The following is a 6,000-nucleotide window of genomic DNA, read 5'->3' as shown; positions in this document are numbered from 1 at the left end:
AGAGTAACTTTAAGTATGTGAATAGTTTCATTGAAGCATCTGCAGGATCAGGTACTTAGAAAGCAAGCTAGACAACGATAGGTGAAATTAAATTTCAGGAGCATTGTTTTCACCTCTTTTTCTAGTTACCAATATGCTAAGAACCCCTCCTATTAATGATGCTTCCACCTTGCTATAACACCTTTCAGATTATATGATTGCTACCTGCTTTACACACTATACACAAGGACTTCAGTTTCCACTACTGAATCTGCAGTGGGCTGAAGAGCGAATGGAATGAATTGAGTTCTTATTTATTTGTATTACTGTTGCACCCAGGGGCCCAAGTGGCAGACCCAGACCCCACTGTGCTAGACAGCGCACAAACACAAACAATTATTTTACTAGCTCTTTACCTCCCTGCCAGTGGGGTTGCAAAGCTTATGTTAATTAAGGACTAAATCCTGCTCTCATTAAAACAATGGAGTGCTCCTATTTTCTTCACAGGTGGAGGGTCTGGCTTTAGATGTTGAAGATCATCTGGCAATAGGCTTTATCAGAATGAGCCAAGACTCTGGACAATGGAAAGACTCTGCTTGACCTCAGTGGGCTTTGGATCAGGCCCCCATATAAGTGCCAGATATAAGTAATCATACAGAGTGAAATCTATTGATGGTAGAATAATACTAAAGAGAAATATTTACTTAAGGCAGAAGCATTTATAGATTAAAGAGAAGAGTGGAGAGGATAATTCCTAGTGAATAATTTATTCAGTGAATTTCCTCTCAATAGATTTGTTCTATTCTGCCATTTGTTAGGCATGAAAATCACCTTGTGTGGAGGGGTGACAAAAGGTGATTGCACCATTCAAAGCCCAGCCCACGTACATTCATAGGGACTATCCAAGTGAGTCAAGTTGTGTGCATTCAACAGTTTGCAGGATTGAGCCTTTCAAACATATTGTATCCAGGAGGAGGGGAATATTTTTAATCCTAAAGGACCTAACTGGCCTGATTCAGGAAAACATTTAATCACACACATAACTTAAAGCATGTGCTTAGATCACATTGGCTTCAGTGGGACTTAACCATGTGCTTGAACACTGACCTGAATAGGCATGCTTTTGTGAACTGGGGCCATGTAGCAAAGGCCTCCTTCTAGCTAGGGAAACATACGTTTTAAATATAGACTCCCTTAGGGATAAATTAGTTTAAAGTACAAATCGGACCTTAAGGCACATGACTTATAAGGAGAGGCTGAGGGAACTGGACTTATTTAGTCTGCAGAAGAGACAAATGAGGGGGGATTTGATAGCAGCCTTTAACTATCTGAAATGGGGGTTCCAGGGAGGATGGAGCTAGGCTGTTCTCAATGGTAGTAGATGACAGAACAAGGAGCAATGGTCTCAAGTTGCAGTGGGGGAGGTCTAGATTGGATATTAGGACAAACTTTGTCAGTAGGAGGGAGGTGAAGCACTGGAATGGGTTACCTAGGGAGGTGGTGGAATCTCCATCTTTAGAGGTTTTTAAGTTGCGGCTTGACAAAGCCCTGGCTGGGATGATTTAGTTGTGGTTGGTCCTGCTTTGACCAGGGGCTTGGACTAGATGATGTCCTGAGGTCCCTTCCAACCCTAATCTTCTATGATTCTGATTGATCCTCACAGCTTGGGAAGGGTGAATCTCGCAAAATTCAAGGGTTCACAAACCTCTCCAGCTCTTGCTGGGATCAGAGAGTTTACTAAATGAAGCTGAGTTTATGAACCTTTCTTTCTTGTACTTTACTTTGTGCCCAGGGGAGTTTATATTTAAAACATATGTTGCCCTAGCTAGAAGGAGGCCTCTATCAAATGGCCCCAGTTCCCAAAAGCATAGCTATTCAGGACAGTGTTCAAGCACATTGTTAAGTCCCGTTCAAGTCAATGTGATTGCACATGCTTTAAGTTATGCGTGTGATTATGTATTTTCCTGAATCAGGCCTGTATGAGGGATAGACGAACCCATTCTCCCTCCCCAACAAATCTAAGATGGCATAAGAAGGTATATGCCATACATATTTTGTCATTGGATTTTCTCCCTCCCCCCCAGTCTTTATTTCACACACTCTCCAGAGTTTCCTCTTTTCCATTCCCCGCTCCATTTCCCTCCCCACTCCCGCTTTTTAACCCCACCCCTTTTTCCACAGTGGAAAATGAGTCTGACAGCCTTTGCGTGTGAGTCAAACTTTTGGCCCCACAATGTAGGTGTGTCTTCAGGTTTAGGCTAGATGGATTTGCTGAGCACAATTCTGACAATGTTTATCTCCTCATTTTCTCTATCTGTAAGATGGGGTGAAGGCACAAGTTCAACAAAGCACAAGTGGTTTGATGGATTAGGGTTTAAGTGACTAGCCCAGGGCCATAAAGAGAATCTGTGTCAGGGTTTTGATTGCGACTTGTTGGCTCCAGGACCCCATTCAGGCCATTAAACCCCACTTCTCTCTGTTAGATGGATGTAGGTGCATTTTTGACCAAGGTTAATTAAAATCATGACTAATATTTCATTGTGGTGGGGCACACTTCTTCAGCACACTGGAGTATCTATAGCTGGACAGAGGGGTGGTGTATGGATGGTCATTTATAGCAGGTGTCCATGAAGTACTGGACACAACTCTGTTGTACTAATATCCTTCATGTGAGCTTTAGAGTCAATCAATAGTTATCGAGAGATTCAACTGAGCAGTCAATGAAGCAAAGAGACACAGAGAGGCTGAGCCCAATGGAATCAGCTGCAGAGGAGAAGACTCTCCATCAGTAGCAGCAAACAAGTCAGAAGACCAAAAGGGAATACTCGTGCTTAAGAAATTGAGAAGGATTGGAGCAAATCCATGGAAGGCTATTCTAAAACAGCTTTTGAAATGTATGGGAAGTCATTGGAATCCTCGAGGTGATGTGGTCATGTTGTGTGGTTATTTAAAGAGGTCTTTAGTTGTTCTGGAGGTATGTTGCAAGTGCTTTGGAGGATAGGATTAAAATTCAAAATGATCTGGACAAACTGGAAAAATGGTCTGAAGTAAACAGGATGAAATTCAATAAGGACAAATGCGAAGTACACCACTTAAGAAGGAACAATCAGTTGCACACATACAAAATGGGAAATGACTGCCTAGGAAGGAGTACTGCAGAAAGGGAACTAGTGGTCATAGTGGATCACAACCTAAATAAGAGTCATCAGTGTTACACTGTTGAAAAAAAAAGCAATCCTCATTCTGGGGTGTATTAGCAGGAGTTTTGTAAGCAAGACAAGAAGTAATTCTTCTGCTCTTCTCCCCACTGATTAGGCCCCAACTGGAGAATTGTGTCCAGTTCTGGGTGTCACCCTTCAGGAAAGATGTGGACAAATTGGAGAGAGTCCAGAGAAAAGCAAGAAAAATGATTCAAGGTCTAGAAAACATGAGGGAAGATTGAAAAACCTGGGTTTGTTTAGTATGGAGAAGAGAAAACCGAGGGAGGACATGATAACGGTTTCCAAGTATATAATAGATTGTTACAAGGAGGAAGGAGAAAAATTGTTCTCCTTAACCTCTGAGGTTAAGAAAAGAAGCAATGGGCTAAAATTGCAGCAAGTGTGGTTTAGGTTGGACATTAGGAAAAACTTTCTAACTGTCAGGGTGTTTAAGCACTGGAATAAATTTCCTAAGGAGGTTGTGAAATCTCCATTATTGGAGATTTTTAAGGGCAAGTTAAACAAACGCCTGTCAGGAATGGTCTGATAATACTTAGTCCTGCAGGGGTCTGGACTAGATGATCTCTCAAAGCCCCTTCCAGTCCTATGATTCTATGTCCAGAGGAACCCATGGCCTTCTGCAGAGAATGTCACCCTCTGCGTGTTTAGTGTTGAAGGGGGATGGTCTGTATAACTCCCACCAATATTACCTGCTTTGCATACCAGGTACACAGGCATAAATTCCCCTCCCCACTCTGCATCCTTAATCCCCCAGATTTAACACCCAGCTACGATGAATCCCATGAATCTTTGTCAAGACTTCTGAATTGTTTGGTTAATTCAGATTAAAAAGCCAGTGGGGACAGACTAGTAATAAGATTGGTAACTATTTAAATTCCTTCATACCCAGAGGTAGGGATAAATAAATCAAGGTTTGGCTGGAGCGACAAGCCCTAGTGCATCCTGTGCCAGTAGCTGTACTATATGAAGTATCTAGCTCAGACTGTGCTCCACCTCCCACCCCTATCCTCCCTTTCTGTCAGACCATGTTTACAGTCTAAAGCTTGCTTTAATTCCATAGTTAATTCCCCTCCTCCCACCTCACCCCTCTCAAGAGTCTCACAAACAGTATCAGCTGGAGCATTAATGGATTAAACTGACCAATTAAAAATAAGAGTGAGCCCAATTACTTAAGAGGCCAGGGGAAGGGGAAAGAGCTGCCTAGGCAGAACCTCAGCTAGTATCAACTGATGATGCTCCACTGAAGTCGCTGGAGCTGTGCTGCCTTACCCTAGCTCAGTATCTAGCCCCTGGTGTTTCTCTTCCTCTGAGCAAGGAGACTGCAGCCCTCATGCTGGTGGCTTTCTCTGATTTCACAAGGTTGCCACCAACTGCAACAGGGCATTTTTCATGAACCCCAGTCAGGGAAGCACCTGGGTCTGAATGTTTGGGACAGGGAAAATGATAGCATTACACATGGATGAACCGACTGAGGAGGAAATAAATGCTTCATAAACAAGTTAAGTGCAGAAGAAAGAAGGAAGTATTGAAAATAAAACCAAAGCTGCTGTGACATTTTCATTCTTGGCTTATGACATCCTCTCTCTCTCTTGTTCTCTTTACTTCTTTGGTTATTTTTATCAGATGAAGCTGGTGGTCGCTGCTACGGTAACTCTGTGTGGTTACAGCTCTGGTAGATCGCAAGTGCTCAGCATACACTTCCTGTGTGGCTTTCCCCTCCCTACCACCCTGTTCCTTATACTGCTCCCACTCCGATGTCTCACAAAAGGGTTTATGTAACTTGTATCTTTTTGTGACTTGTTTCTGCCTTCTGAACTTTTCAGGATGAGATGGTCCCTTTTCCATGCTGCCATTTTGTGTTCAGCTGCCCCATGTTACAGAGGAGACACACACATTGTGCTTTCTCTCACACACACGGTCCTTGGTTTTGTACTCTCTTGTTGTTTTTTCTTAGTACAAAATAAAAGTAATTCTGACCCAAAGAATATGGCTTCTCTTTGTACTTGGAAAGCCACACCACAGCCAAAGCTAGCATGACAATGTGCTGAAGGAGATTATTTACACCAGTGGGATAAAGCCTGATTCAGAATAATAAAAACAATACCTAACCCTTCCCCATGTAGATTTGTTGTTCTGTTTATTGAGAGGATTCCTTGCCAGTGAGAGGCGCTGAATTAGAAAATAAAGTCTGGTGTCACTTCCATCCCATGGAAACTGTGGTGAAATCACCAGTTTATTTCACAAGGGTCATCAGACAGCCATCAGATGATGAAGTTACTCAGTTCCTACTCCTACCTTGGAGTGAAACTGATGACCTAAAGATGAAAGGCTCTGGAGCTAATCACCCTCTTCCTTACATCTTTCTAGAAAGAATATCCTTGTTACAGTGAATGCTACTTGTCAAACATCCGTAGTATAGACTCCTCCCAATTTTTCAGTGAACAGTTATTATACTTTACTCTAAACCTCTCCACCAACGTAGCACTTTGTAGCAAAGGTTAAGAAGTCAAGAGCTCAGCATATAGCTTTAATTGATGCCTCTATTCCATCAAATTTATTTGTTTCAATGGAGTTTTACCCAGGATGAACTTGGCCCATCATACTTTAGTAGGCTTTCAGTTTATTCCTCAAATAAATCCCCATGCACCACACTCAAATTGGTCAGTCTTCTGGTTTTGAACATTCTGACCACATCAGACTGTTAAAAACCAGCTACTAGTATTTTCTGCATTGTCTCAAGTATCACCACAATTGACCATGCGGCATTATGAAAAGCACTTGCACGGCTAATTCATCAGAG

This window comes from Emydura macquarii, unplaced genomic scaffold (genome assembly GCF_026122565.2).
Source record: "Emydura macquarii macquarii isolate MOO-44397 ecotype Brisbane River unplaced genomic scaffold, CSIRO-AGI_Emac_v2 contig_2676, whole genome shotgun sequence".
Classification (NCBI taxonomy): Eukaryota; Metazoa; Chordata; order Testudines; family Chelidae; genus Emydura; species Emydura macquarii.
Note: the sequence above shows the minus strand (reverse complement) of the source record.